General features: G+C 34.8%; 1 pseudogene; it reads left to right on the top strand.

Moving 5' to 3' along the window:
* Window positions 1-13,769: 13,769 nt before the first annotated feature.
* On the top strand, window positions 13,770-26,690 carry LOC107856456 (annotated as a pseudogene).
* The last annotated feature ends 532 nt before the right edge of the window (window positions 26,691-27,222 follow it).

Raw genomic sequence — 27,222 nt, 5'->3', positions numbered from 1 at the left:
CTTCCCAGTATACCACCAGATAGGGAGATAGATTTTGACATTGATTTGTTATAGAACACCCGACCTATTTATATTTCTCCATACAGAATGGCTCCTGCTAAATTAAAAGAGTTGAAAAAACAGTTAAAAGATCTTCTTGGCAAGGGATTTATTCATCCTAGTGTCTCTACCTGGATGGACCCATACTCTTTATGCGTAAGAAAGACGGATCCCTCCATATGTTTATAGATTACTATACCGTTAAAAATAAATACCCTTTTCCTAGAATTGATAACCTCTTTGACCAACTTTAGGGTGCTAAGTGTTTCTCTAAGATAGAACTTCGTTCAAGGAATCATCAATTGAGGGTTAGGGAGGCGGATGTTCCTAAAATAGCTTTTCTAACCCGATATGGCCATTATGAATTCTTAGTTATGTCCTTCGGACTGATTAATGCTGACGCATCTTTCATGGACCTAATAAATAGGGTGTGTTAGTTTCTTGATCTATTTTTCATAGTTTTTATTGATGATATTTTGGTTTACTCTAAGAGTGATGAGTAGAATACCTATCACCTCTGAATCATCTTTCAGACCCTCAAGAATCATGAGTTATATGCAAAATTTTCCAAGTGTGAATTTTGGCTTAGTGCTATTGCTTTCCTGGGGCATATTGTTTTTAGTAAGGGAATTAAGGTTGATCCCCAAAAGGTCGAGGTAATGAGAAAATGGCCCAAACCTACGACTCCAACCAATATCCAGAGCTTTTTAGGTTTGCAAGGGTATTATAGAAGGTTTATAGAGAATTTTTCCTTCATAGCTGCTCCACTCACTAGATTGACTCAGAAGAAGGTGAAATTCTTGTGGTTTAATGCTTGTGAGAATAGTTTTGAAAGCTCAAAGACAAGTTAACTAATGCACTAGTTCTGACTTTACCTGAGGGTACAGAGGGCTTTGTTGTGTACTGTGATGCATCCCGGGTGGGACTTGGGTGTGTACTTATACAACATGGTAAAGTGGTAACCTATGCATCTAGACAGTTGAAAGTGCATGAAAAGAATTACACCACTCACGATTTGGAGTTAGCATCTGTAGTATTCGCTCTAAGAATTTGGCATCATTATATTTATGGAGTACATGTTGATATATTTACTAAACACAAAAGTTTGCAGTATGTTTTCATGCAGAAAGAACTAAATCTCAGGCAGAGATAGTGGTTGGAATTACTGATAGACTATAGGCCAATATAGTGAACGACACCCTTAGTAGATTGTCGATGGGCAGTCTTTATCATGTTGATAAAGGAAAGAGGGATATGGTGAAGGATATTCACTAATTTACAAATCTGGGAGTTCGACTCCTGGATTTCGAAGATAGAAGAGTAGTTGTTTATGAGGTATCTAAATCCTTCCTATGTGCCAAAGTTAAAGAAAAGCAGGCCGAAGACCCTATTTTGATGTAGGTTAAGAAGGGTGTGTGTCAACAAAAGGTTATGGCATTTGAAATCTGAGGCGATGTAATTTTAAGGTATTAAGGCAGGCTGTGTCTGCCAAACGTGGATAGGTTACAAGAAAGAATTCTTGATGAAGCTCTCACTACCAGGTATGTGTTTACCCTGACTCCAAACAAATGTATCATGCCCTTAAGGCTATTTAATGGTGGACTAATATGAAAAGAGATTTTGCTAACTTTGTGTCTAAGTGTTTGAATTGTCAACAAATCAAGGTACAGAATTTAAGACCAGGCGGCACTTCCCAAGAGATAGATTTGCCTATGTGGAAATGAGAGATGATCAATATGGACTTTATTAAGGGGATTTTGAAGTTCTAGAACCAATATGACTCCATTTGGTTGATTGTAGTCTGGATGACCAGGTCCGCTCATTTTTTTCCAGTACGAACAAATTATTTGGGGGATGACTATGCTAAGTTGTACATTCGAGAGATAATCCATTACATGGTGCTCCTATGTCTATTATATCCGACCAAGGTACACAATTTTCTTCGCAGTATTGGTGGTCTTTTCAAAGGGGTTTAGGCATCCAAGTGAACCTGAGTACCACCTTCCACCCTCAACATATTGGCAAGTAGAACTCACCATTCAGACCTTAGAAGATATGTTTAGGGCCTGTGTGATAGACTTCAAGGGTAGTTGGGTGGATCATTTGCCATTAATAGAATTCGCCTACAATAATAGCTACCATTCCAATATTCAAATGGCTTCTTTTAAAGCACTTTATGGTAGGAGATATAGGTCTCCGATTGGGTGGTATTAAATGGGTGAAACCCAGTTGTTAGGGCCTGACCTTGTTCATCAGGTGATGGAGAAAGTGAAGATCATGAGGGAGTGACTTAAGACAGCTCAGAGTCGCCAAAAGTCATATGCCAATGTTAGAATGAGAGAGTTGGAGTTCGAGGTTGATGATTGGGAATTTCTAAAGGTCTCCCCTATAAAGGGAGTCATGCAATTCAGAAAGAAAGGGAAGCTTAGTCTTTATTATACAGAACCCTATTAGATTGTGAGAAGGATCCGTGGGGTTGATTATGAGTTAGATTTGCCCGCGGGTCTGGTTTCTGTTCATCCAGTATTTCATGTATCCATGTTGAGAAAGTGTATTTGAGACCATTCTCTGGTGTTTCCTGTAGCGGAGATAAATGTAAAAGACTCTCTGTTATATGAAAAAGAACCCATTGCCATTTTTGATCGCCAAGTTCAAAAGTTAAGAAGTAAGGAAATAGCTTCGGTTAAGGTGTTGTGAAAGAATCAAAAGGCAAAGGAAGCTACTTGGGATTTGGAGGCTGACATGCGTACAAGGTACCCGAATCTCTTTGAAAACATGGACGACGACATGGAAGGTACAACCTTAAACTACTCTCTTTTCTTTTCTTATGGTGCTTAAAATTATGCTTGTTATGTCTGGAGTCATCATTCGGGGATGATATATCCCAAGGGGGAGATAATGTAACACCCTGTATCATTCTCAACTTGATTCCACTCTTAGTTGCATGCATATAAAATTTAGGACCTAAAATTTTTCTAAGTATTTAAAAAACTTAGGCATATTTTAATCCTTTTAGTTTCAATGATTTTTAAATGGGACTTCCCGACCCCGAGGCATGGATTTTTGAGTTATTTCATGTTCAGGGGTGTAAAGGAAATATTTTGGAAAAGTTTTGGATTTTCGGACGAATATTGGGGAATGTTTGGATTTTAATTCTAGAACCTCACTGTGATTATACCGCATCGCGATGGGTATAGCGATAGAGGTTTCATTGCATCGCGGTGAGTCCCAAAAATGGGATTCAATTACGAACTTAATTTTTGAAGGGTAATATCATCTTTTTTCCATGGCCCCAAGTTGAAATAACACAGGATTAAGTCATCATTAGGGCATTGTATGCCAAAGTTTACTCAATTTCTCTCCCAAAATAAACCATAACTCTTCCCCAAATATCAAGATTCAACCCGTAAGTTCAAGATTTTTAAGAAATGAGTCAAGACTAGGTTTCCAATCTTCAAACTAATTAACATAAGGTATGTGCGGCTGTCCTAAAACTCTATGGGCATAAGTTATTATTTTACTAAGCTTTTGAAAGCATATTATAAAGTTTATAACAAGGGTTTGAATAATTGTTTTGAATCGCCAAATCACGAAACCCCTTTTTTAATGATATATATATATATGGTTTTGGCCTTGAGACCTTCCCTTGAACTTGAATTTTTGCTCGTGTATGTATATATATGTGGTTTTAGTTTTGAAATTCTAATTGACAGCATGAATAACTAAACTCCCTCTTTTGTTATGGCCCTCTTGATTTCACATGTTATGAATTGTTCAATTTTATATTGAAAAGCATGCGGTAAATGTTTTTGCTATTGGTTAACGACTTAATATTGGTTATGAACTAAAAAAAGGGTGTTTTCTTGCTTGTGTATATAAAGAAACGTGAAGATTGAAAGAAGTACATGGTTTACTACAAAGTGATTGACCACCACATGTTTAAGAATTAAAAGATAAGAATCATTGTATAAGTTGTCATATATTTTGAATTACAAGATCTGTTGCACTATTAACATGTTTTGGGTGATCCAACTAACATGTTTTGAATGAAAAGACTGTAACATGATACTATATGGCTTATGCGACTTGCAAGTCTTGGTATGGCGATACTAAATCAGACCAATACCATAATAAACTTGGACCAGTCTAGACTATAGAAAGTTTTCAGACATTCGACCATTATTCAGAAAGATGCATGATTTAAAATATTAAAAGGGGGCTTAAATAGAGTTATATGGTTACCCAAAGAAGGCGTGAGTGTAAGGGATCATCGCTGAAAATCAAGTATTGATGATTCGGGTGTTATGATTAGCTAACGCCAATATATACTTATACTTACGACACTGGTATACTAGACTAATATATAGGACCCCTATCTTTGTGACAAACTTGGATGTGGGGGCTTGGCCAACGGGTTAATGGATGATCCATATAGCCCGTAGATACAAAACTTGTAGAGTGTACCATTTAGCTCAGAAGTAAGATAAAGAGTGAGTCATGATTTCAAAGAAATGTTTCAAAGTCTTTTTAAGTATGCCCATGTGTTTCTCATATTGTATGTAAAAATATTTTATGAATTTCTCTCACTTATGTTGTATAAAAAAGTATGTTATTTTAGATTGCTCTATGTACCAGTACATTTGTATTGATCCCATATATTTCAAGATCTGAGGCACAGTCCCAGGGTCACGCTAAGCAGTGGATCAGTTTATTAGATTTTGAAGTTGGTAAGCCTCCCTCATTCTGAAAGAGCTTAGTTTATGCTATATTTTCATTTTCTTTTAGTTCATGGTCTGACCGAGGACCTTGTCCCGGTTCAGACATATGTTGTTTTTGTATTGTTAGAGATTTTGTAGTCTGGTGTTAGATGTTTCTAAATGTTTATGAACTCATATTCGTATTGATTAGTTGAAGTAAGAAAATGACCATCTTTTAGTTTTGTTATGTTTTCCGCATTCCTTTATGGTATATGAATTATAAATATGATTGCTAGTTAGAAGAGGCACTCGGGCCTTTATGGTTCGGCATGCCCGTCCCGGCTAGGGTCTCGGCTCGAGTTGTGATAATCGCCATCATAATGAACCATCCAGTTTTCTAGTGGAATTTTCATTAAGTAACTGTAAGCACCTAGATCAACATCTTTCAAACATTGCATGAGAGCTTTGAATTTGCATTTTTGGTGTTGAGTAGAAGTCTTCCACATTAATCCCTCAAGCTGCTTGTTAGGAATTTTGACAGAAAGTTACTCTTCACATATCTAAGACATGATTATGATATGCATTCGACTCGTGTAACTCAACCAAATCATTAAAACTTCTACGTATTCCAGGAGCATGATCAGATATGTATGTAACACCTTACGACCAAATACCACATGAATTAAAAGGCATGGCAAAAATCATGACCATGCTTCCTTAGGTTCCTTGTTAACAACTACAAAAAAAGTGGAAATATTTTGCTATTTGCGTCAAAAGTCACAACAGTTAATATCTTTAAATCATATTTTCCATAAATGTGAGTGTCGCTAATAGAGATGACAGGTTTACATTTTTTAAACCTTTTATACAAACATTCATCCATTTCACTATTGTTCATGGATTAAAATGTTGAAGTGCATTCATGTACATTGAAAGTTGTGCAAAGGACTGATCAAAGTCACCATATATGAATTTAAAAGCACATCTCTGACCAAGACATGCCTTTTGTAGGAAGGTGTACATTTCAATTCAACTGCAACAGTAGTCTGGACATCTTTCACCTTGAATTGAGGGTTACTCCTGAAGTAAGGTAGTAACAAAGAAGCAATCAGCTAAGAATCCAAGTTAAAATGACCAACCTTGATTACATCCATTTGGCAAGTATGCCTGCTATAATACTTTTTGATAGTCCATAAATTTTTTGGTGTTTTTCGACCTCTGAGCATCCAATCACATCTATATTCCCACACAGTGAACCCTCTATTACCCTGCAAACTCTATATTTTTATAATAATCTTTAATATTTTCTTACTAAGAAACAACTGCCCAGACTTAAGATCTGACTCCTTATCATCTAACCAATTTAACATCCAACATCCTCTGATTCATAGGTGGAAGCATACACCTCTGGACGATATTAAAGATTGTATAAAAATGGGATGTTCTCCCTATGAAATGGTATGTTTTGTGGTACATTGATGACTTTATCATCACTAGAGTCACTCATTTCATCTGACTGATATGCATCAATTGGAGTGTCACTGTTAGAATTGTCATTCGCATGAGTATCAACATAGGCATTAACTTCTATCCTAGTTTGTATTTAAAAAACTCTTGGAATCTCCAGAACCTGAGGTAAACTACTAGTTCCTGCACCATCTCTAAACTCATAATGACGATAATTATCAACATCAAAATTTATACCAAAATCAGTACATCCATGACCATAATTATTGGATGAAATATCAACTTGTGATGCTATACTCTGTGACAAGAAGCTCGTAAAACGTTGAAATTCTGAAAAATCACTTGTCGTATTTGTAGATGGTTCATAAAAATTAGGAGGGGGCATTAAGATTCAAAGAGGGTGTAAAAAAATTCAAAGAGGGAGAATTTAAATTATGCATAGGTTCAACAACATCTAATGCTTCTATTTTAATATACATCTCCAAAAAATCAAAATTTATCGTATAATGCACCGTATCAAGAGCTACTCTAAATTCTTGCAAAGATTCATCATCAAGTATGAAAATTTCAAAATAACGAGCATTATCCTGTGCAATTGAAAATGACCATCTAACCAAAATAACAAGCCTTATCTCATTTGGATTAGTCTTTATTTTAGTATGCAAGTTTCTAACTAGCCAATCATACTCAATATTTAGAGAAAGTTTAACGACTGTACAAACACCACAACTATTGCACAAACACCACAACTATATCTAACTGTATCAGATTCATATATAACATTGTTGCCCCAATTCAATGCAACTCGAACATGACGCTCATTCTACATTTTTAAACCTGTAAAAATAACTTTTATTGTCAATAAATTATTTACTTAATAGGGAGAACAATATGCTAAGAAAAAATAAGTAACCTTTTTTACTCCCATTCAGATTGAAGGATACATCAACTTGAAAGTATAATATTTTTTTGAATTTAGTAATATATATGGCAGTGAAGAGCATGTATATATATAGAGGAACAAAAAATAAGGTTGAAGGTATACAAAAATATCTGTAGAGAAGACTCTTTGCTTAAGAGTGTATTTATAATTTTCTTGAAGGTACATTGCTCGTAAGAGCTTTTAGGGTATGAAAAAGTTGTCCTTTGTTGTCCCATCAGTTCAGAAATGACAACCTTTTTTTAGATTTTTGGACACCAAAATTAATATCGAAGACTCATGACCATAACGAGCCTTTCTTTAAAATGTAAAAAACTCATTGAAGACTCTTGAGAGTAGAGCACCTTCAGTATAAATATTACTTAACGATCTGTTCAATTTTCAACGTGAAAATTACACATTAAAGGTGCTCCCCTACCATGCGTTTTTACCATTTTAGTCATGAAAAATCTAACAAACTCATTTATTGAAATTATTCCTCGTTCAACATCATTTTGATCCAAAATTCCAAGTATTTGATTGGAATGATTATTTTGATTAATATATTATTTCAACAAATTCATGAAATCTTCTACCAAAGAATTTTCACATACCCACACAGTTGTACCACATAAAAGGTTACAATTATATTTTTATTATAGACCTAAAAATAAGATAGTCAAGTGCACACTACGCTTCCATTATGTCCCTTGTACTTGCACATGGTCTTTACAAATATTAGTAGTGTGGGTGTCAAACACCTTACTTAAGGTCGTGGCTCGATAACTTTTAGTATTTTATTTATTTTTCTCATTTTTATGTGCTTTTCTTTGATTTCTCCTAAATACTACTACTAAAAGGTCGTCAAATGGATTTGCAACTGATGCACTCCGTCAACTGATCCGTGGTATAGAATGTGGCCGTAAATCACTTGAAATTCAGAAATATGGAGTCCGTAGAAGCAAAAATGGATCCATAATTTAAAATATATATGAATTTTCAGTAATATTAAATTTGAAAAAGAAAATTCTTTATATGTGCCCACGAGGAGTAAAACCCTGATACAACAGATGTTTCTTATATATTTAAATAATTTTAAATATAAATATAGGGTTCTACAAAAAATTATTGGGTTGTCTAGAACCAACACCTATACCTAGTAGTCAAGATCCACCCATGTGGGAAAGGACCGGGTCATCATAAGGGGGTCAATTCTATATGGTAATTCCATAAATTTTTGCAAGAGACTGTTTTCACAACTCGAAGGGTCTTTTGATCACATCAAGATGCATGATAAATGTTTTGCCAAATGGGCAAATAAAATATGTTACAAGGAGAAATCATGTATTGTGGATGAATAATAATAATGGAAAGGAAAAAAGAACATTTGAAGAATTCATGAGCTACTTATTATAGGAGAAATTTAGATATTGAGTTCCCAACAGCCCTACTGGTGAACCATCTCCCACCGGTGAAACTATCCAACCCCATTGACGACCATCACCAGCCGGTGGAACCCCTTTTAACCGCCTCCCCTCTTTCTCCCTCTTCCCTTTTATTTTCTTTAACCAGGATGGTGAATGATAAACTTCGACTGTAAAAGCCCGTTAACATAAACTTTGATTAACCGAATAACGCCGACCCCGGAGATGGTGTAGACGTGCTGGCCACAAGTAAGGTTTACTCGATCTCTTCCCTGTTCTCTCTCTCCCTCATTCTCTCTACCCTCTTCTCTTTCCATTCTCCTTTTCCCTCTCATCACTGCTATCACCGACGGGATTAGAGTTTCTATCGGCTCGACTCCTGCTATGGTATTAGTGAACAGCACTAGACGACGTAGATTGGTATGACGACAGCTGGCATCCAGATTCCGACAATACACAGGAGACATCCGACGATATTCAAGTGACGCACTGGCGGCATTATTCTGGTGACTCTATTCCAGCAACTATTTTCAATATCAAATTATCGAAACCTAGCAGTAGCACACAAGAGGAGAGGACTTGGCACACATGAGTTTCCCGGTGACCTCTAAACTTTGATATTTAGTTCCTTCTTTCAGTCTAGTTTCGTCATATTATTTTGTTTCTTATGATTCTGTTGTAACTGATTATTTTCTCATATTGGTGGATATTGTTGTGTTGTTTTTGATTGACTATCTTATTTGTGGGTGGCAATTTACTTGTTTATTTCTGTATTTCATAATAGTATATTACTTGTTTATTCTACTTGCCTGATTACCTTATTTGATTACCATTACCTTGTTTGATTACCATTACCTGATTTACTAGCATATCTACTTATTGTGGTAGTATAGTTCCTATTATTGATTGTTTTTCAACAAAACTTGCATCATATTATTGGTTTTGTTGCTTTCTATATATTAAATATTGTTTTATGTGTCCTTAGTATATAGTGGGCACAGATTCAAGCTCCTATATTGATTTAATTATAACTAGTGTGTCCTTTTAGTCTTTTCTTTATCCCCTTTTGTTATCTTTCTTTCTTTTTCTTTTCATCGTTCTTCTCATATTTACGCAGTGGTTGTGATTGGCGATGGTAGAATAGGGTCATTTCATAGGTTAGGGTCGAGGTTGGGGTTGGGTGGTGTTGGGTCTGGGTCAGGTCTAGGATCAAGTTTGGGGTTAGGGGCAAGGGGTAGTAAGGCTAGGTGGGATAAGGGAGCATCTAAGTTGCGAGTTGGGTCTTGGAACATAGGAACTTTGCAGGGTAAGTCTATATAGAGCTGGTGAAGATTCTTAGAAATAGGAGGGTTAGTATAACGTGTGTCCAGGAAACTAAATGGGTAGGTAATAAGGCAAGAGATATCGATGGATATAAGTTGCGGTACTCGAGTAGTGTGAGACATAGAAATTGGGTAGGTATCTTAGTAGATGAAGAACTTAGGGAGTAGGTGGAAGAGGTTAAGAGAGTTAGTGATAGGTTAATGTCTATTAAGTTGGTCATTAAAGGGTCTATGGTGAGCGTTATTAGTGCCTACACCCCGTAAGTAGGTTTGGATGAGGAGGAGAAGAAGGACTTTTGAGAGGTTTTAGATGAGGTGGTGAGTAGCAAACCGAACATTAAAATGCTTGTCGTGGGAGGGGATTTCAATGGGCATACTGGGTCTTTGTTGAGAGGTTATGATGATGTGGATGGCGATTTTGGTTTTGGGGAGCAAAATGAAGGATAAGCTTTTCTTTTGGATTTTTCTAGGGCTTTTGGGTTATGGATAGAGAATTTGAGCTTTCCAAAGAAGGAGGAACACCTTATTATATTTCGTAGTTCAGTGGTCAAGACTCAGATAGACTTTTTACTTTTGAGGAAAGGGGATAGAGCGCTATGTAAAGACTGAAAAGTCATACCTAGTGAGAATCTTTCGACTAAGAATAGGTTGCTGGTGGTGGACTTAGTTATCAATAAGGGCAAAAAAAATGAAGTGTGGAGACTCGCCCCAAGATTAAGTAGGGTAGCTTGACTTTGGCTAGTGCCTTGGAAATGGAGGAGAAGTTGTAGAGTTAGGGGCTTGGGAGAGTAGAGGGGGTATGGATAGTATATAGGAGATGACCGCCAGTTGCATTAGGGAGATATCTAGAGAGGTATTAAGTGTTTTGAGAGGTTGATCTAGTAATCATCGAGGATACTGGTGGTGGAATAAAGAGGTTAATAGAAAGGTGGAGTCTAAGAATGTGGCTTATGCTAAGTTGGTTGAGAGCAAGGATGATTAGGAAAGGCAGATGAATAAGGAGGAGTATATGGTAGCTAGAAGAGAGGCTAAGTTAGCGGTTACAGTGGCTAAGACTGCAGCTTTTGAGAGCTTGTATGCGGCTTTAGAGGAGAAAGGCGGAGATAAAAAGTTGTATAGGCTTGCCAAGGCCAGAGAGCGGAGGGCTCGTGACCTTGACCAAGTAAAGTACATCAAAGGAGAGGATGGTTCAGTGTTAGTTGAGGATGCCCTTATTGAGGAGAGGTGGCAGTCCTATTTTCATAATCTTTTGAATGATGAGGGGGATAAAGGTTTCGTATTGGGTAACTTGGAGAAATCTGAGGTGTCACAATTTTGGTTATTGTAAGTTTATCAAGGTCGAGGAGGTCAAGGAAGCTATTCTCAGTATGCGATGGGGTAGGGCGATGGGGCCAGATAAGATTCTATTAGATTTTTGGAAGAGCACTAGCGGGGCAGGTTTGGAATGGTTGACAAGGTTGTTTAACATTATTTTTAGGGCAGCAAAGATGCCTGAAGCATGGAGGTGGATTACAATAATTGCAGTGTATAAGAACAAGGAAGACATCCAGAGTTGCAACAACAATAGAGGTATTAAGTTGTTGAGCCATACTATGAAGGTTTGAGAAAGGTGGTAGAGTTGAGGATGAGAAGGATCATGATGATCTATGAGAATTAGTTTGGTTTCATGCCAGGTCGCTCGACCACTGAGGCCATTCACCTTGTGAGGAGATTAGTAGAGAAGTTTCGGGAGAGAAAGAAGGACTTGGACATGGTGTTTATTAATCTTGAGAAGGTATATGACAGAGTTCCCAGGGAGATTCTATGGAGGTGCTTGGAGGCTAGAGGGGTGCTCGTAGCGTACACTAGGTCGATTCAGGACATGCATTATGGTGTGAAGACTCGTGTGAGGATGGTATGTGGAGATTCGGAGCACTTCCCAGTTTTGATAGGGTTGTACTAGGGATGGACTCTTAGCCCATTTTTATTTGCCTTGGTGATGGATGTTTTGACGCGACATATTCAAGGGAAGGTGCCTTGGTGTTTGTTATTTGCAGATGATGTGGTACTGATTGATGAGACTCGGGGTGGAGTTAAGTTAGAGATTTGGAGATAGACGTTTGAGTCTTAAGGATTTCGGTTAAGTAAAACCAAGACGGAGTACTTGGAGTGTAAGTTCAGTGATACATTGCAGGAGGCTGGAGTGGTTGTGAGGATGGACTCTCACGCCATTCAGAAGAGGGAGAGTTTCAAGTATCTGGGGTTTATGATTCAGGGCAATGGTGAGATTGACGAGGATTTCACGCATCGTATTGGGGTAAGGTGGTTGAAATGGAGGCTCGCTTTGGGAGTTCTATGTGATAAAAAGGTGCCCTCGAAGCTTAAAGGTAAGTTCTACCGTGTGGAGACGGCTATGTTGTATAGAGCGGAGTGTTGGCAAGTTAAGAACTCCCACAGTCAAAAGTTGAAGGTGGTGGAGATGCGAATGATGCGATGGATGTGTGGACATACCAGGAAAGATAAAATGAGGAATGAGATTTTTTGGGAGAAGGTGGGAGTTGCCTTGGTGGAGGACAAGATGCGAGAAGTGAGGTTACGTTGGTTCGGGCATGTGATGAGGAAGGGCTCTGATGCTCCAGTGTGGAGAAATATTGGAGGGAGGTGATTAGACATAATATGGAATAGCTACAACTTACGGAGGACATGACCCTTCATAGGAAGGTGTGGAGGACACGGATTAGGGTAGAGGGTTAGGGGATGGGAGTGCGTCGGTAATAGTAGGGGAGCGTTCTTTTATGTCTGGAGTTTCTTGTTCGTGGTGTAGTGGTTGTAGTAATATCGTGTGGCTATTTTGCATACCGTACTAGTTTATATGCACTTATCTTTGGTGTTTGTTATACTGTTAGTTTATTTTGCATACCGTACTAGTTTATATGCACTTATCTTTTGTGTTTGGTATACTGTTATCGAAAACAACCTCTCTACTTCTCCTGAGATAGTGGTATGGTCGGTGTACACTCTACCCTCCCCAGACCCCACTATGTGGGAATATACTGGGTATCTTATTATTGTTGTATGAGCTATTTATTATGAGAAAATTATTTTCTGTTGTAGTATTAACAATAGTAATTGACATGTATATATTGATCAGTTGGCAATAGCATGAACAGATTCCAAAAATTTTGATCGAAATTTACAGATTATATAAATATTTATGTTACTGTAAATCATGATGTTTGAGTGGTCATTGTGTGTGTATATATTATAATGAGAAAAAATTGTTGTGTAGTATTAATAATAGCAGGGGACCTATTTTAATCAGTTGGCAATAAGAGCAAATTTAATGACAGAAATAGTGACGATCGAGTTGTATGCAATATGGACGGTAACAAATTGTTTACTCTAAAAAAGAATTTACTTTTAAGGGCTAAATAGGAAAAAAAAATTATCTTAATTTGGTAAATTGTCAAATATTTTAAAACAAACATTTTTAGAATTTTGACAATTAATATGAGATGTAAAGAGTAGTCGAAACCACAAAAAAGATTTCTTACGAATATTGTGATGAAGAAAGTGTCCAAATTTGTCATAACCCAAAAAAGGTCAAATATTGTTTTTTTCTTAGCCAATATATAAACGTAAATTATAAGTGAGATTGGTCACAACAACGATTAAGTTGGCTTAAACTATTAAGAGAGAGTATATGGATGAAACACTTATCAGTATATATCTAGACTGAACTGAGGCCTACTGCTATTAGTGCTCTCCACTACTTTTATTCTCTCATTATATACAACACATAACAATAAAGTTAATTGAATAAACTCATAAACTTGTCCAACATTTTTTTTCACAAACAACACATAACAATAAACTCATAGACTTGTCCAACATTGTTTTCCCATTATTTATTCAAGCAACAATGATTTCTCGTTGCAACTTTAGTCTCTTTCTGCCCATTCTTCTCATTATCATAATTTCCCAAAATAGGGTAGCTCAAGCTCAAAGGCCATTCAACAATTCAGTTTCAGCCATTTTTGTGCTTGGAGATTCCTCGGTTGATCCTGGGAATAATAACTACATAAATACAATTGCTAAGTGCAATTTTCCGCCATATGGACGGGACTTTGCCAACTACAGATCGACCGGAAGGTTCACCAATGGCCGCCTCGTCACAGATTACTTAGGTACACGATCAAACCTCAATGTGACGATGTTCTTTTGTATGTCTATGTATGCAATAAAATTTCTCTATATTACATAACTTGGGAAATCACTTTCAAAAGAAAACTTGGTTATTATAGTAAAATATTGGTCCTACCTTCAAACTTAATTTATGCAGTCATTTCAGAAGTATTCTGATCTTCATTTTATTTTGTGTGGCAGTATTGTTTCACTGAACATGAAATCTGAAAAACATGAAATACTTGTTGAAGTTGGTGGTCGGAATTAATAGGCTTCATTTCTTTAAAAAGAAAGTTACCAATCATATAAAATTGGACAGGAGTAATTCTACAATTAACTATACGTTTATATCAGAATAAATAGAATAGTAACATGAGAAATACTGGGTAAACTTCATCTATGGCCACTTAACTTTGTATCTATTACACAAAAGTCATTTTTCTTTCACTCATTTCATTCATGGTCGTTTAACTTTACTCCGACCATTGCAAAAATCACTATGATCGAATTTTACAATAATTTCATCGTAAAATATGATGTGGCAACCTTAGTTAATTCTTAATTTTAATTTAAGTGAATATATAATATATTACTCATATCTTGACCCTTTTTATATATGCACAATCCAATTTTCCTTATGGATTATTTAATGAAAGAATACCAATTTCTTAATAGATTAAATTACATAATGAACACTATTTTCATAAAAAAAAAATTGGTTGATATTTTTATGAAATAAAGTTATACTTATATATTCTTAAAATCCTCTAAAGTTGAGACATGTATTGGTAAATTATTTTTTTTCCACTAATATAGTATGGCATGTAGTTGATAAAATTATTTTTTTCCTCTAAAAATTGTGACATCTAGTTGATAAATTTTTTTTTTCCTTACATTCTTTTTTTTGCCACTTGAGTCTTTGCATTCGGTATATCATAATAATATGATAGACAGTTTACCAAAAAAAAAAAATGATAGACTATTCTATTTATTGAGTTTGTCTTTATATTTTTAATTGTTTGACTAATCGATTAATTCTCTTAAAATTTTTTATTATAATATTCAATTTCTGATAAATTACATATTGTTTAATTAATTTAATTGATAAATATAAAAACTAGATATCCTATAATTTCTTTATCTATTAAAGTACTTATATTTTATAACTTTTATCAACAAAACTGTACATTAATATAACATTATTTGTACAAATTTTGACAATACTTATTCAATGACATAATTAAAAAGATTTCATTTTAAAACTATCTTTAGCATGTTAATTTATCTTCAAAGAATTAAAATAATTTTTTTCAAAAAATATAATATCATACATGTATTTTGAAGAATTTATCTTGTTTATCACTCTTTTTCGATGCACCTTTTTGGCAGATGAATGCAATATTATGAAATGTTTCATAAAAATATCCATCAAAAAAATATTCATTAGGTAATCTAATATATTAAGAAATTAGTATTCTTTCATTAAATAATCCATACGAAAAATTGGGTTGTGCACATATAAAAAAGGTCAAGATATGAGTAATATATTATATATTCACTTAAATTAAAGTTAAGAACTAATTAAGGTTGCCACATTATTTTTTCGATGAAATTATTGTAAAATACGGTCATAATGACTTTTGTGATGGTCGTAGTAAAGTTAAATGACCATGAATGAAATGAATGAAAGAAAAGTGACTTTTGCGTAATAGATACAAAGTTAAGTAACCATGGATGAAAAGAATGAAAGAAAAATGACTTTTGCGTAATAGATATAAAGTTAAGTGATAAATTTACCAAGAAATACTAACCTTGTGTGACATGTCATTAAATTAATGAATATAAGGAAATCTTTTTTAACCTACAACATATATACATATTCAGTGTAAAATAAGTATATGCTATTCGTATATTTTAAGAAGTTGTAGTAGGCGCTTTGTCCATATTTTTCAGCTTAATAATCTCACATGTAATAGTCATGTGTAATTTTTCTTTCCCTTTTTTACATTACTTATCACCAACATATAGAAGTTTTAGATCTTTTTCTTAACAATGCTAACTGCCAGTATAATAACAAATTTGTATACATATGTATATGTTGTCGATATTGTATATAACTTAAATGATGTCAATATTTGTAACAGCTTCATACGTTGGAATTAAGGATTCCATGCCACCCTATTTGGACCCAATTCTTAGCTTGGACGAACTTATGACCGGAGTTAGTTTCGCCTCCGGTAGCTCCGGTTTTGACCCTCTCACGGCAGATCTAGTTGTACGTCCCTCTTATTTATTCTTTTTTACATACATACATATGTTGAGAAGCAAACACAATCCCACATCGAAAAAAATAGAGGGAATATGTCCAATATTTAAAGTATCACCCAACTCTACTAATATGAGGTCTTTTGGGAGGTGTCCAAAAACAAATCCGTGAAGGCTTGGCCCAAAACGGATAATATCATACTAGTGCGGAGTTACACGCGATCCCAACAAGTGGTATCAGAGCCAAGGTTCGGGTGTACCGGAGTGGTGACTGCGGTTGGTGAGAAGTTCCTGGTGTAACGACAAGACTGGAGAGCTGCAGGTGGTGCCTTGTGTCGAAAGTCTTCCTGGCGACAAGACTGGAGAGCTGCAGGTGGTGCCTTGTGTCGAAAGTCTTCCTGGCGAGTGGTGGTCAGGTGGCGTGTCCCGTTGGGTGATAACGGCGGTACAAGATGTTTGGTAGATCATGTGAAATGATCTAGTAGTTGAGATCTACGGTTGATGCCTCATGTTGAAAGTTTTCTTGACAAGTGATGGTCAAGCGGCGTGTCCCACTGGTTGGTAGTGGCGGTACGGGGAGGTCACAAGTGATGTGGTCTTCGTTTGAGGGGTATTGTTGAGAAGCAAACACAATCCCACATCGAAAAAAAATAGAGGGAATATGTCCAATATTTAAAGTGTTACCCAACTCTACTAGTATGGGGCCTTTTGGGAGGTGCCCAAAAACAAATCCATGAGGACTTGGCCCAAAATAGAAAATATCATACTAATGCGGAGTTACAGGCAATCCCAACAACATACATATATACATATACAAAATCAATATATTCATGAATGGGATTCAAGATTTCAATGAAGGGACGTTAATTGACTTTGGTAAAATAAAGGTGGCTGCGACTGATTGAAATATTGTCCATTATACACTAGTGTAGTTGTAGTGCAAATGACTAATTCCCATAATACTGCTACCACATTCCTTCCTTTGAAAAAGGGCAAAGGCATCGACAGACACTCAAACTTGTTGCCAAAATTCACTTAAACACTTAAACTAAGGTCTGTTCCTATCAGACCCCTAAACCCCCCACATTTTATTTCAATTGGGTCTTTTCTTCCCTATTCTCATCATATGTTTGTGCGTGTCTCCAAACGTCGTTAATATGGAAAGTTGTTCCACTTAAAACTCTTCACGTGTATAAATATTGATGATGTGGAAAGTATGCCATTAACACCCCCCATTCATCTTCTTCCTCATTTTCTTCTACATTTTTTGTCTTTCATATTTTTTTTCTCTAACCACAAAATTTAATTTTTTAAAAATTAATTTCAAATATAATCTTTTATGACACACTTTCTTTCTTTGAATTCTTTAATAATTTCAAAGAAAGTAATTTCAAATTCATACTAAGCTTATCGGAAAACATGAAATTTCGTTGGAAAATTATTTTTACCTATTTTTTTTTTATTTTGTACCATTTTTCATTTCCCCCTCACTCCCATGGCTGCTATAAGCTCTCCATTTCACACTCACTTCCATTTCAAATTCATTTTTCATTTTGTGTTCAAAACTTTTAAATAAAATATGTGTTCCAAGAAGCAATTTTCTTCGAGCAATACCACAAACAAATGCTGATCGTGTTAAGGCTGCCCGTGACAACAAGAACATGAGAATTATTCCAAGGCATACACCCACTTCTGATTTTCCGGCGAGAGCATTCCTCAAAAAATTTCTGACCAATCACCAACGAGTTCTAATCCGGCTCACAAAACTTCAATCCACACTAAATCAAACAATGTTGATTAGACAATCAAACAACAACACAAAGAACCCACGCCATAGGAAAACTAAAATGAAGTAAAATTGCTAAGAGTTTTTTTTTTAAAAAAAGTACGGAACTTTGAAGGAAAGAAGACGACGACTAAGGGCAAAGATATCAATGGGGCAAATGCTAATCTGTGAAAATAATTCAAGTCCATAAAGGAAAGATTCCACCACAACAGAGAAAGGTAAAAGATTGAGTTTGATTTTCTTTCTTATGAAGACGACGACAGGGGGGTTTGGGGGGGTTTTTTTTGGTTTTCTTTTTTCTTTTTTATATTAATAAAATAATATTTAAAAAAAAATAATTGAAGTATAAGTTTTTTAATTAAAAAAACGTGAAATATTATTTTTTTCTCCGTTTCACGCGCTCAAGGAGAGTGTAACACACTCTCCTTGCCAAATCAGCATTTTGTGTCTGATAGGTACCAATTTTAGCACTTGAGGTGTCTGGGAGCAAGCCTTAGTTGAGGGGTCTAAGTGAATTTTCGGGACAAGTTTAGGTGCCTGCCGATGACTTAGGCCTTTGAAAAGTTACATTGTCTAGTTACATAAAAATGTTCTTTGTATGTATGTATGTATGTATGTATGTATGTATGAGTAAATACATAATTACCCTCCTGATGTTGGTCGAGATTTTCAAAAAGACACTTAAACTTTGAATTCGACCTATTACCCCACAGATCTTCTTTATTCCTTTGCAAATACACCATTTTTCGCTGAATTTCAGTCACACCAAAGAGAGTGCAATTCACGCGCCAATCAGGCGCTGCCACGTGTAAATACGTTTAATTTCATTTTTTTTTATATTTTTTAATAAAATTTTCCTTTTAATTTTATTTATCAATTAATCAATTTTAATTTTTTCTTCTCTAATTCTCCATTAATCAATCTTCATATCTTCTTCTTTAATTCTCCATTAATCAATCTTCATTTCTTCTACCCCAATTCTCCATTAACAGTCATTACTCTCCTTTTCTTTTTCTTTTTTTCCAATTCTCCATTGAAGCTAGAAAATTTCAGAAAAGAAATTCTCCTTAATGAATCAAACTACTGGGATACAAAATCACGTATTGACTTTAATATTTTCTTAATTTGTTTAAAAGTTGTGAAATCAAGTTTCCTTTTTGTGATTAAATTTATTTTTCCTTTTTGTGATTAAATTTATTTTTCGTCTTCAACACCATTTACTTGAATAATAAAACTCCATTAATGGAGCTTTATTGGAGGAGTTGAAGAAGACAATAGTATTGAAATCTCAATACTCATTAGTACGGAGTAATTTCTTCCTTCTTCGTCTTCTCCATCAATCTTCATTAATGGTTTATGAATATTTGACGGAAACTAAAAGTTTTAACTTCGGAGAAAATCGAGTGACACAATTAATGGAGAAGAAAAAGAAGAAGAAGAAGGAAGTAGAAGAAGAAACGAAGGAAGAAGATGGAAAATGAAGAAAAAAAAATGAAGAAGATGGCAAATGAAGAAGATGAAATGAAGAAAAAAGAAAACTAAAATATAAAATTAAAAAGTGGGTCTTTTTTATTACACGTGACATATTTTAATTCGCTGGTTTAATTTTTTTTCGTATTCACGTGCTTCAGGTGCGTGTAGACATGCAGGGTCAAAATTTTGGTCAAAATGGTGCATTTACAATGGTTTAGGTAAGATTCGTGGGGTAATAGATCGAAAGTATAATTTAGGTGTCTTTTTGAAAGTCTCGATCAATATTAGGGGATAATTATGTATTTACTCTATATATATACACCTCTTGATTTCTTAATGAATACTTCTTTTTTGTGAAAATTTTGGCTGTGCCATCGAATTTCAATCTAGTGAATCATCTCTGTTCTTACCTTTTTGGTCAGTTCACAACCAAAAAGACAAAAAGATGTTGGTTAATCCACAGCTTGGTTATCATAGCTTCGTGAATATATTTTATTGTCTACTGAGATATGTAACCTCTGAAGTCTAGCTTTGGTTAGTAGCCTCCTTTGCACATCAACCAACAATAAACCTTGGATGTGGAAGGGGTAGTCATTTAATTATAATAATTCAAATGTTGAAAAGAATTAAACAAAAAACAATGGTAGGTACAACTAAGTCATGAACAGCTAATCATCATACTCATTAATTAAGCCTTTTTATCAATTGATTATTGACAAGATTGTGGTTTGATATTGATTATAATGGCAGGGTGCAATTACAATGGAAAAGCAACTGGAATTATTTAAACACTACAAATGGAGACTTGAAAATTCAATTGGGAAAGAAAAGACAAATTTGCTAATAAGCAAAGCAGCATTTATCATAAATGCAGGGACTAATGACTTTGTTGTGAGTTATTTTAACATCCCATATAGAAGGCAAAAGTATTATAAGGTTTCTCATTACCAACAATTCTTGTTGCAAAGAATCCAACAATTTCTCCAGGTAAGTCTCTACAATATAATCCCCGTTTCAATTTGTTTGTTCTATTTTTCTTGTTAGTCCATTTTAATAAATTATGTTTTCTCTCCTTTTAACATCTTTTTAATTCCAACTTTCTATATGAAATATTTAAGACCACAAGATTAAAAAGCATATTGATACATTTAACATATCTTCACTGAAATTTAAATCTAATCTGAGACTTTATTGTTCTGAAATTACTTTATTATCCACAGCTAGCTAGGTAACATTGCCCTAGGGTTTTTCAAGTCTATTAGACGTAGCTTTTTAAATTTTAAAAATTTCAAACGGCATGTATCAATTTAATGTGTTTGGTAAATTACTGTACATACTAAACTTTATGTTAACTGTTTAAGGGATTGATGAACGAGGGAGCTCGAAATATCGGCATCGTCGGAGTTTCGCCATTTGGGTGCTTACCGATAGTCATCACAGTAGATTCCGGCCTTAAATGTATTTCAACCCCGCCGATGTGTTGAATCATACTCCGCCGTTGCAAGAGAGTACAACTTGCTTCGGCAACGTTTACTGAAGAGTATGGAAATTCATGGCACAAAATTATTCTACGTCGATATCTACATCCTTTAACTGACATGACGCAAAATCCAATTAAATATGGTGAGTAGCTCAAAAGTTCTCCATTTTCGGATTTAACTTATAAACCCTCTAGAGTGTTTGGTACATGTTTTTCAATTTTATCAATTTTGATTACATGTTTTTCAATTTTATCAATTTTGATTAGTCAAAATTTTTTTTTTTAAAAAATCATTTTCTAGTAAAGATAGAAAAAACAAGTATCATAAGCGGCATTCTATACAAGTTGGCTCGTCCCAACCCCAACATTCCATCTTCCCCACCCACCCACCCCTCCCCTCCCCTACATACCTTGCTAGGACCCATTCCACCACCGCCATCCAAACTCACCCCTACTCCTCGTTCCCTCCTGTTGGAGTCCCACATCGGTGGGTTAAAGGGTCCTTAGTCTCCTTATATGGTCTTGGGCAATTCTCCCCTCATGAGCTAGCTTTTGAGGTTGAGTTAGGTCTAATGTCCATTTCTTTATCATGGTATCAGAGGCAGGCCCACCCAGTTCATTGTTTTCAATGTTGGGCCCCCGGTCTTATATTATCCATGCTCCAAATGTCCAGCCTTGGGCGTGCTGGGAGTGTTGGAGTCCAACATCAGTGGGTTAAAGAGTCCTTGGTCTCCTTATATGATCTTGGGCAATCCTCTCCTCATGAGCTAGCCTTTGAGGTTGAGTTAAACCCAAGGTCCATTTCTTTTATATTTAATAGATAGGCATGTCCCGTGCTAAGCATGAGCTCAACGTATTAATTTATAAACTGATTAATTTTTGAATATCTTACATAGTCATTTGGTGATGAAAAAAGAAGCAAAAAGCAACCGATGGAGAAATAAACGTAAAGCTTATATATGTCTTTACAAATATGCGTATTTGTAGTTAATATTGACGCAAAGTACACACATCCAATACCAGTTTAGTTGTTCACTCTCAAAATTTGGTATTCCAACTTCAAAAGGAGGCCTATTGACTCCGAAATTTCATCCTGAACAAACATACAGAAAAAGGGGATAAATTTTTTTTTTAAGATATTGAAAGTAAAGAGTAGAGTCTGTCAAACGCTTATCTCTATTTTTATTGTTTTAGCACACTGTTGCTTAAAACGGAGATTACCAAGTAAATAAAGTACAATTTGCATACAATGCATAATTATGTTGCTGGGAGACCGCAAATACAACTGAATCAAATTAGAATGCAAAACAAAACTTAATTCTCTGTATATGTAACAATCTACACCAATATGTGTCTACTTTAAAGTTGGAAAGCATAAGCTTTACAACATATTTGGTTAAAGTGGGGGTGGGGTGGGGGAAGAAAGAATTAATGCAATTGGGAATTATTCAAGAAGGTTGTTTATTTGCGAGGGCTTAGAACCAAGTCCTCTAGAAATTGGGTAGCCTGTGAAGTATACAATTCGGGTTCATTTCTGAAATAATCAACATGAGTAGAAATAACGTTGCAAGCTCTAACATTGCGATCAGTTCTTCATTGCTCTTTTGTAAAGGACTCAACAGAAACCGCAAGAATGACCCTATCCCATCTGTAGTCAACAAACCTACAATATCAATAGAGCCAAACGTAGCAAAATTACTGGCAATCCCCGTTAACATTTGAGCATTAGGTATTCTATAAAAAGGACATGTTTATATGAACAAATATTATGCCTTGGCTTTCAATTTGCACATGGATAATAATTGAGTTGCAACTCTATATCTATCGGATAAGTTAAGCTAGAGTTGCTACTAAGTATTGGGAAAAATGGTAATTGTATCAATATCTCGAACAAAGAGCTTACGACAGTCTATGCTAGTTTTCACACTATAAGAATTTGAAATAACTTGAAAGTGGGAAGTGTCACCTATACATATCCAAGTACGCTTGCATATATTATTCAAAAATGTATGAAGTTCAAGATGGTGTACAACATTTGGTCTAAAAATTGCGAAAATCAACAAGTTAAACCTTGGGAAAAAATTATAAACATATCAAACCCTCAAAGTCATCACTATAAAAAGAGAATTGCGAACAAACCAATCTGCATAGTTCGATAATATGCATCAAGAAGACCTGAAATACAGATAAAACTTACGGAAATAATCATAGTTAGGAAAATAAGACCTTAAAGTTATAAGCAATACAAACAAATAATCAGTAATGCTAAATGTTAGTTTATGTTGTAAGACCTCAAAAGCCCCTCAACATTTTGAAGAGTACTAGGATTTGCTTAAACATTAGTAATGCTAGACGAAAAGTGCATTAGTGATAGGCCTGGCGCTGGGGCAAGTGACTTAGACAGGAGCTCCGGGTGGGTGAGGTCCAATGACAGCTATGCTGCATTGAACGTTTATATTTTATAATTGAGGAAAGTTTATTTTTTTCAATTTATAGCTTTACAAAATTAGTTTAAACTTACCAAAGAAAAAATCAACACTTATTATATGCAAATACACAAGTATTATCTTTTTCTCCCTTCTTCAAAAGTCCACAGCTAACCCCAAGCCATTTACCTTTCCTCGAAGACTAAATCAACAATAAATAACTTCCACATTATCAAGAAGAAGAATATTTTTTAAAAAACAAGCTGCATGGTTAAGGCCTAGGATAAAAGAAAGCAGCACAATTGAAATAAGATAGCAGGAGGTCTTGATTAAAGTACAAACAATCGAGCAGTTCTGAATGGCTAAACTTGACTATGTATGACACTTCTAATACTTATCCAATAAAAGCGTGACATGGTTGGATTTCAATAAAAATATATGGCTCTTTAATAATTGATTTGCATTAACCTTCAGAAATAAGACTACTCTTGAAAAACACTCTTCTGATACTGGCACATAAAGCAAAAGAGATCTTATTATCATAATTTCTGAGACAGCAATACCTATGGATGCGGAGCTACGACAGGGGCAGAATTAACAATACAAACACTTGATCCTTCTCATTAAAGCGTCCTTGTTTCTGAATTGTTTTCAAAATGACACCATAACTGTAAACCCAATAATAAAAGAACTCAATCAGTAATTAGCACGCAAGTTTTGAGAAAAATGTAATACATTTAGGTTTCAATTGTCTTTCTAAAGAACTCATGTTAACTATCCAAAATTACTGAAAGTTTGGAAGACCAAGTTCTTTCCATTGTCTTCTTCCAATCAATCAACAAGATGATTCACAAGCAGTTCAATATCCTATTTTGCCTTCCCCCTGACTTGATAGCTTAGAATCTCAGACATTGGGAAAATAAATGTAATGGCATATCTAACACTATATAATCAACCAATAGCTTGTTTAATCATAATTATCATTGATATAATTGAAAAAGACCAGTTATAAGTTCGATTACAATTTCTAAACCAAAACATATATAAATATAACATAAAATAAGTCAATATCCATCGGCAACACAAATCGAAGAACTAATTTTTTTTTTTAAGAGAAATCAACCCAATATTAAAAGGTTCTGAAAGAATGCGAAAGTATACCCCAAGGCTTAGAAATTGGAGAGCGTAAAGTTAATCCTTTAGCATGATTTGGCCTGCTTGTTATTTTAATTTTGCAACTTCAACATTTGGTTGTCACCTTTCTTCAAATTGCTAAATTAATTGATGCATTTTGTCGAAATGTGATGCAAACAACAAACAATGAAAACTTGGCTTGAGTTTGAAGCTATAATGTCGTTACTAATTTCATGGCAACATCAAAGAAGTTGACAACTTTCACTAATTCTTCCTCAACAAATGACCTAAAAATTAAAAAAACTCATGGGAAAAATAAATCAACTTGAAGCAGGAGTCCCAAGCACTCAAAGTTTATCTTTTTTGTTGTTGTTGGAAAACTACTAATATCACACAGAAAAAATATCTACTGATTTTGAAAAGCTATAAGTTAAATCTAATTCTACTTGTCGAACAAAAAGTTAGATAAATAGTAGTAATGCTATTGTGAAGCACATGCAAAGTAAAAAAACACCTAAAGTCATCGGTGATACCAAAGGCTCGTTGCCCCTTCAGTTTTCATCGATTTCTGTGCCACACCCGCAGCAGGAACAACAGAAGCATTCGACGATTTCAATGCATTGGCACCACCAAAATCAGCTGATCAAACCTCTTGCTCAGCAGATTTCGTCCCTGAATCATTTACTCCACCCCGGGATTTCTCCCTAACAAGGGTATCATTAGTAGATGACAATGCTTCCACCACCTACAAGGCAGATTCAATTACATACAAAATTCGAACAATGCAAGAAACCTCTAATTCAAAAGCTTTTGAGTCCAAATTAAGTTGCATAGAAAATTCCAACAACTCACAAACCCCAAATTCAAACATTCAAGATTTTGAGTAAAGTTAATTAATATATATACGAATTTTCAACAATTCAAGAAACCCTACAAGTAAAAAAATTCAAAACTTAGAGTCTCGAGTTAAATTACAAACTTCCAACAATTCAAGAAACCCCACAAGAAAAAAAATCAAAAGATTTTGAGTAAAACTAAATAATACATACAAAATTCAGAGAATTCAAGAAACCTCAAATCCAAAAAAGAAAAAGATTTAGAGTAAAGTTAAATCACACACAAAATTCAAACAATCCCAAATCTTTTCTTGCATGTTTTGGTTAAACCTCAAAATTTGAATCGATAATCAAATACATATTCGAGCATTTGCCATTATTCTGAAGAGAAGATGAAGAGGGAGACGAAAGAGAACACTTTGATGAAGAAGAAGTTCTTCTGGTTTCCCCATGGTTTTGCCTTTGTACAGAATCGATTTAGAGGAAAACAAAGTAAAAAAAGCCGATTAGAATTTGTTTTATGAGAGGAAAAAAATGGTGAATTGATTAAGTGAGTATCAGTTATCCTAGCTCTGGAACACGTAGATTCCACGTGCCTAATCATCAATTAAAAAGAGCCAAGAAAAATCAATAAATTTAAAAATTCCCTAGTATAATTTATGAAGCATGATGTACAATGATGTTATGCTTTAATAGTCCAAGGCTTAATGGTACCATAATACAATGCCTTTGGTACAATTTCCACTACGGTAATAGTCCTTTGTTATTGGCTTATATATAAAGGAAATATATATACACCATAAAATAAGGGGAAAACATTTCTTCATGTCACACACACCCTTAAATTGCAAAAAAGATCTTCCATAAAATTAATATAACTTACCTATTGTAGTAAGTTAGCGACCTTAATTTTCTGGTTACTAATTCTACTTATTATAAGCAATTGTCTATACACTTTAAATACATAGATGTTAAAACTTTTCCTTTTTTCTTTCATTTGGAGTATATTTCCTTTTTCTTTTAACCATTCCCCCCTAATTTATATATTTAATATTTTGTAGGATTTACTGAAGTTACCAGAGGGTGTTGTGGAAGTGGATTGCTTGAATTATTAATGCTATGCAATCCATTATCAATTGTATGCAGCAATCCTTCAAATCATATGTTTTGAGATTCAGTCCATCCAAGTCAAGCTACTTATTACAGTTTGTTCCAAGCAATACGTCCTTCTGTTGATTTTCTTATCAAGCAAGTATAAGCATTTAATTTGGTAAAGAACTTGATAGCATGAGCCTAACAATTAAAACTAAGATGCACTTTTGTACATTCTAATTTTAGTGAGGTTTTCTCTGTTTTAGTCCTTTGTATTTTTCAGCGATTCTTTAGTAACAATTTGAATTGGAATGTACTTTTTTTTATTCCAGTTTTAGTTTGGATCTCCCTCTCTAATCTCTATCCCAATCACTAGATTATTTACTGCCCGTGCACCATTTTAATACCTTTGTTTTTCCATAGTAAAATTTAGCTTAATAGTTTTAGTAAGACTAAACTATTGGACTGCAGCACATAGCTGAACTGTATAATTAAAATCCTTAAAAGACAGAAATAAGTTGCAGAAAGTAGCTCTGACTTCAATGACACACCAAAAGAGACTTGTCTTTAGACGTCATTCATTCTACAAGTATACTGAATGTTCAGATGTTCAGATGACATCAATTCAGAACAAAAAAAGAAACATAACTATATGTACTTAAATCCTAGATTATTTTAGCAAATAGTAGAACATTTAA

The sequence above is a fragment of the Capsicum annuum genome, chromosome 10 (assembly GCF_002878395.1).
Source record: "Capsicum annuum cultivar UCD-10X-F1 chromosome 10, UCD10Xv1.1, whole genome shotgun sequence".
NCBI lineage: Eukaryota > Viridiplantae > Streptophyta > Magnoliopsida > Solanales > Solanaceae > Capsicum > Capsicum annuum.
The sequence above is the reverse complement of the archived record's forward strand: the minus strand, read 5'-3'. Positions and strand labels throughout refer to the sequence as shown.